General features: G+C 44.1%; 1 protein-coding gene and 1 long non-coding RNA gene across 6 annotated transcripts in view; one reads left to right on the top strand and one right to left on the bottom strand.

Moving 5' to 3' along the window:
• LOC310849341 overlaps window positions 1–16833 on the top strand; it is a 462163-nt gene that overhangs the window by 225338 nt on the left and 219992 nt on the right. The gene's annotated exons all lie outside the window — the stretch shown is intronic.
• ST3GAL1 (ST3 beta-galactoside alpha-2,3-sialyltransferase 1) overlaps window positions 1–16833 on the bottom strand; it is a 112085-nt gene that overhangs the window by 55978 nt on the left and 39274 nt on the right. For 4 of the 5 annotated variants that reach the window (XM_083749350.1, XM_083749355.1, XM_083749351.1 and 1 more), the window contains exon 2: window positions 16525–16599. The gene's annotated coding sequence lies outside the window, so the exon portion shown is untranslated. Of the gene's footprint in view, window positions 1–6829; window positions 6917–16524; window positions 16600–16833 lie in introns of those variants that run through there. The other variant, XM_083749353.1, reaches the window with a different exon arrangement.

The raw sequence follows: 16833 nt of genomic DNA, 5'->3' as shown, positions 1-16833 counted from the left end.
ATATTGGGTCTTTTTCGGGCCTTGGCCTCCAGAGGTGATAGCCATCTTGGAGTTTTATTTTCCAATAGGTCTTTGTATTTTGTCCAGACATTAAACACTGCTTTCCTGACAATATGATTCTTAAAGGCCTTATTGATCTTAACTTTATCATACCATAAGTATGCATGCCAACCAAATGCATTGTTAAAACCTTCTAAATCTAACACATCAGTGTCCTCTAGAAGTAGCCAGTCTTTTAGCCAGCAGAAAGCTGCGGCTTCATAATACAACCTTAAGTCTGGCAGGGCAAAGCCCCCTCTTTCTTTCGCATCAGTTAATATCTTAAACTTAATTCTGGGCTTTTTGCCCTGCCAGACAAATTTAGAAATATCTCTCTGCCACTTCCTGAAACACTCCGTCTTGTCCACAATTTGCAATGTTTGAAACAAAAACAACATCTTAGGCAATACATTCATCTTAATAGCAGCAATTCGGCCTAGCAAAGAAAGCTTCAATTTTGACCAACTGTCCAAGTCTCTCTTAATTTCAGACCAACATTTTTCATAATTGTCCTTAAATAGACTCAGATTTTTTGCTGTTATGTTTACCCCTAGGTACTTTACTTTTTTAACCACAGTTAGTTCTGTTTCTCTCTGAAACCGTTCTGACTCTGCATCTGTCAAGTTTTTTCCCAACACCTTAGTTTTCTGTTTATTTAGTTTGAAGCCCGCTACCCGACCAAAGTCCTGAATCAATTGTAACACTCTTTTTGTGCTAGATTCTGGCTCTTGCAGTGTCAAAACAAGGTCATCTGCAAAAGCTTTAAGTTTATATTGTTTCGCTCCGATCTGAATCCCTTGCACCAACCGGTCCCCTCTAATCAAGTTCAAGAGCACCTCCAGGACAGAAATAAACAGCAAGGGGGAAATCGGGCAGCCTTGTCGTGTCCCTTTTTCAATCTTAAACTCTTCTGTAACCACATTGTTAACTATCAGTTTTGCCTTTTGTTCTGAGTAAATCGCATCAATCCCATTTTCAAAACCCCGCCCCACTCCCATTTCTTTTAAATTCCCCTTCATAAATTTCCAAGAGATGTTATCGAAGGCCTTCTCCGCGTCTATAAAAATTAAAACTGCTTTAGTGTTAATATTTGTTTGCAAAAGTTCCAAAATGTCAATAATGTTCCTTGTATTAGCAAACAAGTGTCTTCCTGGGAGAAAGCCTGCCTGGTCTTTATGAATTATCTCATTTAAAACTCTTTTGAGTCTTCCTGCCAAAACGTCAGCAAATATTTTATAATCCACATTTAAAAGGGAAATGGGACGGTAGTTCTTAAGTTGTGTCTTTTCAGTTTCTGATTTTGGTATCAATGTGATGAAAGCTTCCTTCCACGATTCAGGCGCCTTCTTTCCCTCCATAATTTCATTGCTGACCTCCATCAGTGGTTGAATCAAATAGTCACTTAATGTCTTATAGTAAATATTCGACTAAGAATATTGAGCGGTTGGTATAAGGTGGTTTTGATTTTGGCCATTAACATAGTTAAAGAAAGGGGTCCATGTTTCTTGGAAGATATCTCTATTTGTTCTGTCTTTAATTGCCCTCTTGTGCCTGGTGAGATGCCTGGATATTGCTGTATCCCATATATTGTTTCCCCATATATTCAGGAGTATTTCGGTCTCGGTCTTCCATTATTGAGCTATGGCTAATTGTGATGTGGTAAGAAGCCTGCTAGTTTGCTGGGGTGCAGGGTTGAGCCTGTCCATGTCCGAAGATAGCAGGGCTAAGGCAGGATTTGGAGAAAGGGGGAGAATTGCGGGTATAATGGAGAATGCTCTATTCCAAACGTTTTTAAGGCAAGAGCATTCCCACCAAACATGAATAAATGAACCAAGCCTTCCCCAGCCCTTCCCACATAAAGGGATAAAGGAGGGATTAATTTTTGCCAGCCTGACTGGCATCCAGTGCCATCGGAGGATGACTTTGATCGAGGGCCTCCTGTAAGCACGCAGAGATGGTTTTGAGTTGGGTCCAGGTACCCTTCCATCTGTGATCTTCAACTGGGAGGTGTAAATCTGATTCTGGTACAATTTGAAGGCCTCTAGCATGCACGCGCACACACACACACACCAGCTTCATGATCTAATAGATTCCTGTTTATTAGAGAAGCAGCACCCTTCAGGTCATAGGCTGACCTGCTGCATAAGAGTTCAAACAAGGTAGGTGAGAGTAGGCCATCTCCCCCGCACTCCAAATGAAGTGCAAAAGAAAGAACCTGAGCTACCTGAAACCAGGTAGTATGAATGCCTTCTAATGTACCTCGCAGTTCCTCTTTAGATGCTAAGATCTTGTTAGTGAGGTTCAGCATGTTTAAGGTCAGGGAATGTCACCGAAAACTGGTGTTTCATTTTTACCCATAGTGACAAGGATCCACTTTAAAGGAAGGAAGTGAAGGGGTGAACCGGGGTGGTGAACACCAACCATTCAGAATTAAAACTGGCTTATATATCAACCAGAAGGGATGCGGGTGGCGCTGTGGGTTAAACCACAGAGCCTGTGGGTTAAACCACAGAAGGTCGGCATTTCGAATCCCCGCGACGGGGTGAGCTCCCGTTGCTCGGTCCCTGCTCCTGCCAACCTAGCAGTTCGAAAGCACACAATTGCAAGTAGATAAATAGGTACCACTCCGGCGGGAAGGTAAATGGTGTTTCCGTGCGCTGCTCTGGTTCGCCAGAAGCAGCTTAGTCATGCTGGCCACATGACCCGGAAGCTGTACGCCGGTTCCCTCAGCCAATAAAGCGAGATGAGCACCACAACCCCAGAGTTGGCCATGACTGGACCTAATGGTCAGGGGTCCCTTTATCTTTACCTAATATATCAACCATCATCAGTGAATGCATAGCTTTTTACTTATTTCTCACAGTGGCCCTCCAAGTGCACCATAAATGCAGGGGGAGATAGTTGTTAAGGCAGTATGAGATGGCAAGTAAAAGATGGGTTTGAAAACAATGCAAAATTAATACCGAAGACAAACATGTTTTCATCCAGCTGGAAAAAGCATGTCAAAACGAAAAGATCTTTGTTTCCGGAAAGTGCAGAGTGCCTGAAACATCTCAACACAGAACAAGGGCAGTCCTATTCCCAGTTACTGTGGAGCATGTGCCTGATGTCTTAGCATCTTGTTGGTCACACTAGAGCGTGATGGAATGTTGCAATCAGATAGATCTTTCCTGTGGTCTGATGCAGAGGTTGGATGGCCATCTGTTACGGATACTTTAGTTGAGGTGTCTGCATTACAGGGGCTGGAACAGATGACCTTTGGGGTTCCCTTCCAACTCTACAATTCTTTATCCTTTTCCCTGCTCAGCAGTTTCTTGCCTCTTCATGCGCCATCCCTGAGGGATGTAGGCTCTGCCAGAGTCGCTTAAAAATGACAACACCCGGCCTCATTCATTACAAAAAGCTGGATTTCGCTTAAAAAAAATCAACAGGCAGGAAAATTCTGCCCTCGCTAAAGAGATGCACAGTGAAATAGATTGTAATCAATTCGGCGCTACCTCAACCTTGACAAGATGATCCATCACCTCGGCTCGGAGTGAGAGTGTGTGGAAAGAATAAGCCCAGCAGAAGATTAGAGAACAATTAATCATCAAAAATTAATCAGGGTATTAATTAAGCACTGTATCCTATTTAAGTACAGGCTGGTATGAGGTTTCCAGTCCCAACCGCCGATGACATCAAAACAGCAAGCGAAAGCATAATGCAAAAAAAGGGGGAGGGAACAGTAAGGACAGGAACCAAGTGGAACACAGCAAAAAGAGACAGCGCAACTCAAAAGATTATTTTGCTTGCACAACTGGTAGAATCAGGCATTAAGCAAATGCATTCGCTTACAAAAGTCATGGTCACTTAGGTGGGCTTTAAACGGGGTTTATATAAATTCATGGAGAGTAAGCTTAAGACATCACAATACAGTCATACCTCGTGTTGCGTTAGGTTCATGTTGTGGCCTGCGAACGCAGCAAACCCGGAATTGTATACTTCTGGGTTCAGCCATGTGCGCATGCGCAGAAGCGTTCTGTGCGCTTCACACATGTGCAGAAGCGCTCTATCGCACTCTGTGCAGAAGCACTGCTCTAGTTGCGGATTTTTCAGGGTGCCGTTTGCACCCCGGAACACATCGTGTCTGCAACAAGAGGTACCACTGTATATCACCAGCTAAATATCAAGATATATCACAATGCCTGAAATAACAGTGGAGCTATGTAAAGGCACTGTTTTTCCCACATTGTGATTGTTGCATAGCGTGAGCTCACGCAAACACAATGACTCGAGATATATCGCCAGGTCAAAAATTATGAAACCACTATCACGATATGGACTTCAAACTCCCTGCATGCAGATAATTAGTGTAATAATTAGGCTGAGCCTTTCTTCCCAGCTTTGCTAGTGATATTTATGTTTACTTTCATCTGATCAAGTATGTGCATGTTTTATTTATTTTTTAGTTTCATTTTTAAGTTTACAGGGCGGTTCAGGATATAAAAACACGTAACATAGTAGCAAGTAAAAACAATACCCAATGTGGGCAGTGGTGAAAATTTTGTTTCATTTTTTCTGGCTTCTGTTAAGTAGGGATAGGATGTTCTGCGGCCAGAGTATTCCTTTTCAGCCTTCTAGATGGTGCAAACTAAGAATGTAAGCTGAGGTCTGTCTTTTTGACATTTATTTTGCATTTTCATTTCTGCGACTTTTAGCTTTGTTTTTGTGACTGTGTGGAACCCAGTTCGGCTACTGATTGACTGTGGGACTGCAGTACATTGTTTATTGCTTTCACTTCATGGATGAATAGTCTCGTTAGATAGCAAAATTCACGTTACGGTTGCTGTTTTAGGGGTTGTTTCTAAAAGTCTGGAACGGATTAATCCATTTTGCATTACTTTCTATGGGAAAGCGTGCCTTGGTTTTGGAACGCTTTGGTTTTGGAACGGACTTCCGGAACGGATTAAGTTCAAGAAGGAAGGTACCACTGTACATCCTTTCTATGGTGGTGCCGAGGGGTTGCCCGCAGCCTTCAACTGGTGTCCAGCATGCAGAGCGGAGCAGGGAGAGAAGGCCGCTGGCGCGCCGGATCCAACTCTTGCACAGCCTCCAACTGGGCCTTGTCCAGACACCATTCTGTCACCCCCGGTTCTCCTGAGCTATGACGCAGCCAAAGCCAAACTACCTTGTAAATTACCGCAGATCTAAAAGGGAGGTACCTATTTACAAAGGGCCTTGCCCAGGGTGGATTTGATTTAAATCAAATCAATTTAAATCACTAATCAGTAAGACTTGATTTAAATCATTTTTTTTACAGAAAGACTCATTCTTGCTGGCATAATCTTAATATTTACAACGAAATGAAGGTTTCGTTTCCAGAATAATAAATTTTCACAGCAGTTTTTACCGTTTTATCAAAAATTACTGATTTGGTTATACTATTAGAAATAGACAGATAAATATGAAATTATTGTGAGGTTCGGTAAGTTAACTGTTTACATCTGGACAACTTTTCCGCTGTACTTTATTGGAAGGAGATAAATAATCACTTCCTTAATAACAATTTAAACAATTTATTTACCGCATTTTCCAGTGTATAAGACGAGCTTTTCTCACCCAAAAATGAGATTCAAAATTTAGGGTCGTCTTATCCACGATTAGAGCTTAGGGGGGACGGGCGAACGTTTTTTGGCGCGAGCCCGAGATTGTAAGTGGCGATTGGCCGCTTGATCATTTTTTGGGGGGGGGGTAATGCCGAAAATCGCTCACCCGCTGGAATGCTGCACGCAACCGCTTGCGTCGCAACTGCCGATCACCGCCATTAGCCCTACCGATTCCGCTGCAGCAGCCAATAGACAGCTGCCCTTGTCGCCAATCACGTTCCCGCTCGCCGCGACAAGGGCAGTTATTGGCTGCGGCAGCAGAATTGGGAGGGCTAATGGTGGCGATTGGCAGTTGCGATGCAAGCAGCTGCATGCTGCGTTCCAGGAGGTGAGCGATTTTCGGCATTCCCCCCAAAACTCAATTTTAAGGCCGCCCCCCCCAAAAAAATAGGTGGCGTCTTATACATGGTGGCGTCCTATAGACGGAAAAGTACGGTAACCAAAACCAAAACATTACAGCGTATGTATCCATGTTTGTTAACTGATGTGGTTAAACAGGTTTTTTGGTTGCTGTTTTTTTTTAAAAAAAAAACCAAACTGAGTTTTAGCACACATGCAAAACTTAAATCCTTATTTCCTGATGAACAGCCTTTGGACTATAACGTAAATTAAATAGGAAAATTTCTTTAGAAAGATTTTTCCTCCAAAAGCATTTTTTTTTTTTTAGAAATCCAATTTAATTTTTTTTAAAAATTGAAGTAAAAAAAACCCCAATTTTATTTATTTATATATATATATATATATGTTTTTATACTGTATTTTATGCTGCTTTTATAATTGTCTTAAATTTCGTTATTAGCCACCCTGAGCCCAGGTTTTTGAACCAGGAAGGGCGGGGTATAAATAAAATTTGTATTTTTTATTATTATTATTATTATTATTATTATTATTATTATTATTATATTGTTTTTTATCCACCCTGGCCCTGCCTCAGGCCACTGGAATGCCTCCAATCCCTTTAGCAACAAAGTATCTGTTTCTTCGCTTGGCCTCAGCAAGGCCTGGCCTGCACCTCAGCCTGTAGGCCCAAAGCCTCGCGCTTCCCTATTCCCGTCTTTTTAAAAATAATGTTGTTCTGAGAGGAGCCACGAAGGGCTAGTTTCCGCCATGAGCTCCGGAAGTCGCTCTTTCCCAAGCGTGCCTACCTCATGGCGCCTCGTGGCTGAAACCAGGATGAAGGAGGAAGTTCCGCCATTTGAGTCGCTCTTCTCTCGGGCGGCCATTTCCTCGCTGCGACAGACCATTGATCCATTCAGCTCAGTGCTGCCTAGACTGACATGGGTTGCCAAATGGTTTCAAAAAGTGGGACGCAAAAGTGGTTGCGGGAGAGGGGGGAGTTGTTGAGTTTTTATTATTATTTTTGCAACACCACACAATAAGAAGGACACTGCCAACATGGATTGCCATACAACCAGATTTTCCCGGGCATTTTTTGCGATTTCCATCCCGACACAGTATTCCAGCTATATATATATATATATATATATATATATATATATATATATATATATATATTTGCTTTCGTAGATTTTCACGGGTACAGGAATGCAGGTTTTGGTGTCCTCGGGTGTCTTCCCGTGTAAAAGTTGGGGTGTCTAGGCGACGTTTCGACGAGGTCTCACTCGTCATCTTCAGGCTGGTGCTTTCGGCTTCTTGTTACTGGAACAGAGCGGGATCTCAATGTTTGAGTTCCTATAAATACTGTAGAGGGGGTGTGGTGTCTAGCCTCCAATGTTCTGGGCAGAGAGGAAGTTCCCAGGCTAGTGTGCCTTTTCTTCTTTTGTTCCTTAATTACTTGAGAGATACCTTGAGTGATTTCTTGAGTGATATCCTGAGTACCACTTAGGTGGGTCATTAGGTCAAAGACTTTAGCAACTAATCCACACCTAATGACCCACCTAAGTGGTACTCAGGATATCACTCAAGAAATCACTCAAGGTATCTCTCAAGTAATTAAGGAACAAAAGAAGAAAAGGCACACTAGCCTGGGAACTTCCTCTCTGCCCAGAACATTGGAGGCTAGACACCACACCCCCTCTACAGTATTTATAGGAACTCAAACATTGAGATCCCGCTCTGTTCCAGTAACAAGAAGCCGAAAGCACCAGCCTGAAGATGACGAGTGAGACCTCGTCGAAACGTCGCCTAGACACCCCAACTTTTACACGGGAAGACACCCGAGGACACCAAAACCTGCATATATATATATATATATATACACACACACACACACACACATATATATAAACAGACATATATATACATACATACATATATACCGTATTTTTCGCTCTATAACACGCACCAGACCATAATACGCACATAGTTTTTAGAGGAGGAAAACAAGAAAAAAAAATATTTTAAACGAAATAGTGGATATATGATTTTTGCGGTTCATGCTGTGGCCACAGACATGTGATCTGACAGTGAGTTTGGAGTAGCCCAATGCAAAAATCCTGAGGATCCATGTGGATCCATGCTTTGTAACCACGGAGGAGGGAAGGAAGGGGAACCATGGATCCTCTGCTCACGACTGCAGCAGATCCCCCCCCCCCCCGCCGGCATTCACTCCATAACACGCACAGACATTTCCCCTTACTTTCTAGGAGGAAAAAAGTGAGCGTTATAGTGCAAAAAATATGGGGTGTGTGTGTATATATATATATATATATATATATATACACACACACACACATATACATATATATATATATATATACACATATAATATTTTTTATTGATTTTAACATATAAATTATAAAATGTACCACGAAACTTATCACATATACAATCTTTTTAGACTTCCATCAGCTCCTCTGATAATCCACCGTTTTATCTACTTCTTATACATTTCTTAGCTTTATATTGCCTTTAAGTCTCTCAACAAATTATCCTTCCCCTTAACTATTTTTGCAATACTTCCAATAAAACTCCTCACAGAACTTCTTGCAAACCTACAAACGCCGTCCAATCTTCACAAATACTTTTCAAATAGTCCGTAAATCTACTCCAGTCTTCTGTGAATTTCTGGTCCCACCGGTTTCGAATTCTTCCTGTTAGTTTATCGGCCGGCAGCAGCTATTCAGGGTTTCAGACAGGAAGCAATCCTAGCCGTACTAGGGAAATCCCAGGGAATGAATCCATGTGTGTACAACGCAGGTGCACTACTGCGGAGAATGGAGGGATGCTCAGCAGAATCCCTCTCATACCACTTTCCTGGTTCAAATGCAACACGACAGCCCTGCGGTGTTGCCGGCAGGCGTTCCTCTAAGATAGCTGCCACCACCTTGTCTGTCTCAAGAAACAACGGAATGTGCCTGCAGGGGTGAAGTCCAACCAATGGAGACTCGCAGCGCCTGCTGTGGCTGCAGAGTCATAAAGGAGGAAGAGGAAAAAGATTTGTCCATCATAATGCTGTAAGCCAAAAATGGCTTATCTCCTGAGTTTATGCCAATAAAACCCAGAAGTCTGAGGAGTTAGGAGTCCATCGCTGTTTCCTGCAAAGCGATAGGTTACAGCACTGCTCCTTTGGGGCCAGACACTGCTCACCTTTCTACCTGTTTGACATTTTAAAGCCAGCGGGATGTTAATTGTGCGAGAGACAAATTGTAGATTAAAAAAAAAAAATCACAAGCAGAGAGAACACAGAGCACCGGCGGAGTCAAATTCATCCCCTTGATTACGGTCCCAAAGAAAATCACCTTCCTGCAGCTGAGATTTGAATCGAGAAAGGGGCACAACCCACCCCTGCAATCCGACTGCTGCTATTGTACATTCTTAAATATGCACCACGTATTCATGGTGTCGCATCTAATTTTTAAGAATGCGGCCCAGAATTGCAGCTTAGAACTGCCACCCGCCACACACACAGAGAGAGACATAATACGGGAAGGGCTGTAGTTTGGCGGCGCATGCACCCCCACATGCGGAGCTTGGCTCTGGGTTCAATCCTCATTATCTCTAGGTGGGGTTGAGAAGGACCCTGCAGAGCTGCTGAGCGTAATACTGAGTTGGTGCGCTGGTGGCCTGACTCAGTAGAAAACAGCTTTCTATGTTCCCTAATTGAAAAGGAGGCTCTGCAGATTTGTAAGCCTGCCTAGAGGACATCAATATCTAGTTATGACTTTTTCAGGAACAGCTGAATTAGGAAGAGTGTTTGTGTGTGTGTCCACTGAAATGAATCCCTTACGAACAGCAGAAACAAACATTTTCATTTGGATCCTATGAAACAAGAATGCCCTCTATGTTTTTCATGGCGCCCAGCCACCTCCATCAAAAAGGAAGGCTCTATCGTGAGGATACAGTTTTCACTGTTCACATCTCTCTCCCCTGCGCCCCCCCCAACTCCCCACAAATGAATATATGCAGGCATTATGTAAGTGCCATTCAGATTTTGGTCCAGACAAACCTAGCACATCATAAACATCAGAAGGCTTGTTAGCTCCATTTGGGGCCAAGCAGAGGATTTAAACTGTCGGTCCCTCTCAGGGCATTCTCCTTTGTAATGCATCTCCCTTGAGCAGTAAGATATCCAAACGAAACTTGGTCTGTGTGCATGGGATGCAATTCAAAGGCCTGGTCTGCCGTCTCACTAAGCAAAACCATGAACACTTGAGCATGAATGTTCTCAAGAGGAGATCATGGCTGCTTCCATCTTCCTGGTCGTTCCCCTCAATTGAGCTATGCCACGGTGTAACTTAGTAAAATCAGGCTTGCGGTTTAGCTTTTTTCCAGCCTAACCCAAAGCCGAAACCAAGGATTTTCCTTATGGCAGGGATAGGAAAACTTATTGGCTGGGGTGGGTTGGGGGAGCCAGATCTTTTATCTCCCCCCTCTATTGTCAAACTTCTGCATTTAGGCCAAGTCTGCGCAAGTTGACCCTCCATTTCCCAGAATTCCTTGAGGGAAGCCAGGACTGTTTCTGACGATATGATACTGTTAAATGTATAGTGCAAACGGGGCCTTGGTTTCAATAAGTCCTAGAAAAGAGCAATGCACCCTGGAATGCAGTAATTTTGCATTAATTTCACAGCGAAGCTTGGTTTGCGAAAGCCACCCACTCTACTGAGCCTCATGTTCCAGGCAGCCAGTTACCATGAAGTAAGCCCCACTCAAATTTTGCTGTTGTCACAACTGGTATAAAGTGTGTTTTCTTTTTTTCCTCCTTGGCAGCCCATGCCATTTGCTTTTGTCTCATCTCCTTCAGAGACTCGGTTCCCAGCCTTGGCAATTTCACCAAGTGTTGTGTGGTTTGCTGGAAAATCCACAAAGTGCATTTCACAGGAAACTAACAGTACTCGGCTGCAGCAAACTGCAGATGGAGGGAATCCACCATATCCTAAAAAGACTCTCAATAAGCCTATGCATGGAGGCAAGACCTAGGACTGCGTTATCAAGGGTGCAATTTAAGGGTGTCTCCAAGTAGATGCTCTTTAGGAAGTAAGCCATCAAAGCACCCTATTTTATTTCACCTTGGGAAAGCAGGGGGCAGGGGGTCAAAGATGCCAGACTTTCTTCGTGACTCTGCCAGTTGCATCGAAGTGGTACTGACAGAAAAGGAGACACATTTCCTTTACAGAGCCTGAGATGTTTAAATTGCGGAAGGCATTGCATTAAGTGGCCTTTTTATTCCTAGCCACGCAAAATGAGCAAACGCAGCACTTCCGAGCTTATCTTCTGGCACCGCTTCAGAGAACGAGGAGACAACCAAAGCACCAGCGTCTGCAGGGATGTTTGCCTTTGAGGTTTGAATGTTTGAAACGCGGAGCCAAGGCCAATATTAGGATAGCATCTAGCGCACAGTGTGAACCCTAGCGCATGATGTGGACAGTTTCCCAGAATCCCTCGCAAAGCAGAAGAGTTTCCACAAACAGACGTGGGGGGAAGTTAGGCACAAATCTGGAGATTTGAAAACTACCTTTGCTGATATGCTTTATAAACCATCACACCTGAGAGCATTAGGCTAACTTGCGGGGAGGGGGGTACATAAACAGTTCAACGTCTTATTCTCACTTCTAGTTTCTGCTACCTCAGACGGATGCCCCACACTTCCTAATGGTAGGCTGAGTCTAATTAGGTCAGCCTGGGTTAAATAAATAAGAGAAGAAGAAGAAGAAGAAGAAGAAGAAGAAGAAGAAGAAGAAGAAGAAGAAGAAGAAGAAGAAGAGTTTGGATTTGATATCCCGCCTTTCACTCCCCTTCAGGAGTCTCAAAGCGGCTAACATTCTCCTTTCCCTTCCTCCCCCACAACAAACACTCTGTGAGGTGAGTGGGGCTGAGAGACTTCAAGGAAGTGTGACTAGCCCAAGGTCACCCAGCAGCTGCATGTGGAGGAGCGGAGACGCGAACCCGGTTCCCCAGATTACGAGACTACCGCTCCTAACCACTACACCACACCTAACCAGCCTAATTTGAGAAGCAGGTGCAGTTTTTAAACAGAAATAACACTGTGCCTTTGGTATCTGAGATAGAGGGGGAGGTATCAAATCCACTCGTTTTGTTAGGGAATGGATTTGCGTTTGGCAACCTGACTTTCCTCTCGCTCCTCCACCCATGCCCTCCCCTAAGTCTGCTTTGGGTTAGTGGGAACCACGGGACAGATTTAGGCGGTGCACAGGAATCTATATTATACCTAAGTTACACAATGCCACTAGTTTCTGCTGGGACGTTATTATGATATTTTGAAGGTTTTGTAAAGAATAGTATGGAATCTTCTCAGCTGCTAAATTTTTATTGCTACGTAGTTAGAAGGACAGTAAAACACCAATACTGAAAATGTGTGGCTTAAAATCTGGAACACTGTAGAAATGGCAAAGGTTACAGGGCACATTCAGTCACTTTACGAAGAATAAATATGGATTAGACATTAACAACTATATTCCTTTCCAGCTAACATAAAATGCCATTTATGAGTGAATTATTACTGCAGTCAATGATAGTATTTATGCTCCTCTATCCTACACTTTATTATACTTTATCATTTTAGTGTTCTGTAGAACACTAAACACTTTAAATACATGTTAATCTAGAAATAAATCAGAATAAAGATATACTCATATGGAATGATGTTGGGTAATTTATAGGTGTGGCCCTTTTTTTGGAAAATTGAGTGGAAGTGATTGTGTAATTAGAATCAGTCCCTTTTGGTATATGTCATATGATGGAGATAGCCAAGGTGGTTCTCTCCAGATGTTGTAGGAGTACCGCTACCACCAATCCCAGCCTGCATGGCCAATGGTCAGGAATAATGGGAATTAAATTCCAACATCTGAAAGGCACTTCGTTGGCTATTCCTGATGGATTAGATGAATGACTGACATCCTTGATTACGGATATAGTTTGAAATATCTGTATATATGTACACATTCACACACACATATGTATTTGGCTCAGAAAATCCGATTGGCAGCCTTGGCAGAGAATAATGAAGTTGTTAAGGAACTTGCACCTGTCTTGCAGAATAAACCTCAATGGCCATATCGACAACTGGACATCATCCAGAGCAAATGGTTTTACCTCATGGCCCCAGGACTTTAGCTCCTGTTAATAAATTAAATCATCTAGCCAAACGGTTGGAACTTTAATTTCCTTTTCTTTTTAAAAAAGGAAAGGAAAGGAAAGGAAAAGAGCAGGAATCTGTCATCAAGCCAGCTAGCCTTGTTCAAATGCAGAATGATTTTCCCGAAATAAACTTTCTAATGAGTGACATGACAAAAAGCCACTTGGGATGATTCCAATGCATCTCGTAACAGAAACGAAGAAGGACTAAGCTGTGCCAGCCTGGTTAAGACCCAAGTTTGGGAAACCCTGGTATAGACGGCACTAAGCCAAGGTGACCAATGGCCTGATTATGTATAATGCAGTTTCCTGTGTTCCTTTTTCTCTCTGCAAGGGAACTGAAACCCAGGAAGAACTAAAGTGCTTTCCCACTTTGGTATGAGCATCTACCAATACGCCCTCACTCCCGACTGGGTTATTTTCCTTCCGTTCATTACAGATCCCTTCAATACACTCCCCTCATTACGGAGTCTAAATCATTTATCAGTCTACAGCATTAAGAGCAGCCAGGGTACATCTGCTCGTTGAAAATTGCTATCGTTCATCACAAGACTGTCCTATTTGAGTGACTCTCGGGGACATGTAAAGGACCCCTGGAAGGTTAAGTCCAGTCAAAGGCGACTATGGGGTGCGGTGCTCATCTCGCTTCAGGCCAAGGGAGCCAGCGTTTGTCTGAGGACAGCTTTCCAGGTCATGTGGCCAGCATGACTAAACAGCTTCTGGCGCAACAGAACACCATAACAGAAGCCAGAGTGCACAGAAATGCCATTTACCTTCCTGCCACAGTGGTACCTATTTATCTACTTGCACTGGCATGCTTTCGAACTGCTAGGTTGGCAGGAACTGGGACAGAGCAACGGGAGCTCAGCCCGTCGCAGGGATTTGAACCGCCAACCTCCTGATTGGCAAGCCCGAGAGGCTCAGTGGTTTAGACCACAGTGCCACCCGCGTCCCCGTGTGCAGCCGCAGTTAATTTCAAAGTGATGCAAACCGCGTAGGATCTTCCATTCATGTCAGGACGGAAAAGCCGCCTGCCCTTCCTTTCCCAGGAAGTAATTTTTAAAAAGATAATGAAGAGTGCTAGAGCAGAGAGCAGCGGTTTAAATAGGCTTGACTTGGCTAAGTGCATGACAGCTGCTTACAAGTCCAGGAGTAGAAAATGCCCTAAGGAAGATAACCAACAATTTCCCGCCCCCTCGAGTCAAAGTCCTGGGATGTTCAGTGCTCAAAACACACATTGCCTCCAAGAGTCTATGTTCCAGCAACACACACTTAACCTGAAAGGCAAGGCTACAATTTGGCAACTCAAACCGACTCTTACTGTGCTCCAAAATCCTTTTTGCAAATCTTGACTCTTGCTGGAACAAGCAGCAATTCTCTTTATTACATTTTGTTGCTGTCTTTTGTTTGCCTTTGCTGCACAAAGAGGAAGAAAGGCCTGGCACTTGGAGATATATATATATATATATATATTTGCTTTCGTAGATTTTCACGGGTACAGGAATGCAGGTTTTGGTGTCCTCGGGTGTCTTCCCGTGTAAAAGTTGGGGTGTCTAGGCGACGTTTCGACGAGGTCTCACTCGTCATCTTCAGGCTGGTGCTTTCGGCTTCTTGTTACTGGAACAGTTACCTGTTCCAGTAACAAGAAGCCGAAAGCACCAGCCTGAAGATGACGAGTGAGACCTCGTCGAAACGTCGCCTAGACACCCCAACTTTTACACGGGAAGACACCCGAGGACACCAAAACCTGCATATATATATATATATATATATATTCAGAATAGCAAGCACAGTGTGTGCAGATTTTCCCATGCTCAGTCTGTCCAATGGGAATAGTGGTAATATAACACACAGGGTGGTTGCAAGAGACTGTGCCAGTTTCAGCTGCTTGGATTTCTTTTTCCATTCTCTTGACTTGCTCTGCACTGTACAATGTTTTGATTCCTCGCTAAAGCCTTCAAAATCCGATTAGATTCATTTGAGATCAGTTTTATTTATTTATTTTTTAATCATTCTGACTTTGTGTTATGAATGGAAGAAGAGTCTGCTGGATCAGGCCAAGAATTTGTCCCATCCTCTTTTAAAGTTATCCAAATGGTGGCTCCACCTCACAGCAGGGGGCCCGCTGTGGCAAGGGACCCTGGGTATTCTTATTGGGTGACACAGTCCAGCCCCGTAGGACAGCATAAGCTCTTGGTCAAGTGGTGGTAAAGGTAAAGGTAAAGGTAAAGGTAAAGGTACCCCTGCCCGTACGGGCCAGTCTTGCCAGACTCTGGGGTTGTGCGCCCGTCTCACTTAAGAGGCCAGGGGCCAGCGCTGTTCGGAGACACTTCCGGGTCACGTGGCCAGCGTGACATCGCTGCTCTGGTGAGCCAGAGCCGCACACGGAAACGCCGTTTACCTTCCCGCTGGTAAGCGGTCCCTATTTATCTACTTGCACCCGGGGGTGCTTTCGAACTGCTAGGTTGGCAGGCGCTGGGACTGAACGACGGGAGCGCACCCCGCCGCAGGGATTCGAACCGCCGACCTTTTGATCGGCAAGTCCTAGGCGCTGAGGCTTTAACCCACAGCGCCACCTGTGGTCTAAACCACTGAGCCTCTTGGGCTTGCCAATCGGAAGGTCAGCGGTTCGAATCCTCATGATGGGATGAGCTCCCACTGCTCTGTCCCAGCTCCTGCAAACCTAGCAGTTCGAAAGCACACCAGCGCAAGTAGATAAATAGGTGCCGCTCTGGTAGGAAGGTAAATGGCGTTTCCGTGCACTCTGGTTTCCGTCACTGTGTTCCGTTGCGCCAGAAGCGGCTTAGTCCTGCTGGCCACATGACCCAGAAAGCTGTCTGTGGACAAATGCCGGCTCCCTCGGCCTGAAAGCAAGATGAGCGCCACAACCCCATAGTCGCCTTTGACTGGACCTAACCATCCAGGGGTCCTTTACCTTACCTTGGTCAAGTCCTAACCGTGACGAAGAGGAAAACATTTCAGAAATCTATGTGCCGATTCAGTTCTCGTCTGTACAACCTGCAGCCCACAAACTGAATGCCATCTTTGCCAAGAAGCTTGAAAAACCTCCAGTTTTTATTTCCAACAAGGAACTATTGAAAAATGGAGGGAGTACAAAACATGGCTGGTGAGCTGAGTCTGGCACAATGGGCCACAAATCGTGCTGGCCTGAACTTTAGGCTGCACCACCGAGCATGCAATTGAATGACCCTTTTGCCGTAGATTCACCGGCATGATCTCACGTATGCCAAAACAACATGTTGCTTTCGACCCAGGGCCATACCTTGCAGCATCCAGAAGAGACAGATTTAGTCTTGTCCCTCTGCACTAGAACATCTCTGTTGAATGTTGATGTATTCTGGGGAGAGAGAGAGAGAGAGAGAGAGAGAGAGAGAGAGAGAGAGAGAGAAACACAAATATAACATAAGCCGGATATTTTTAGGGTTCAGATTTACTCCAATTGCTAGAAGGCACGTTTATAAAGATCCACACACTCTGTGCTTTTAAGGTTAGATTAACGGACGACCTATTTCACCCCGTTCTGCTTGCACAAAACTTGCACAGAGGTTAAAGTCAGACTATCAGAAACGTT

The sequence above is a fragment of the Podarcis gaigeae genome, assembly GCF_964106915.1.
Source record: "Podarcis gaigeae genome assembly, chromosome: 7".
Taxonomy (NCBI): Eukaryota; Metazoa; Chordata; class Lepidosauria; order Squamata; family Lacertidae; genus Podarcis; species Podarcis gaigeae.
This window is presented reverse-complemented; position numbering and strand designations above follow the sequence as displayed.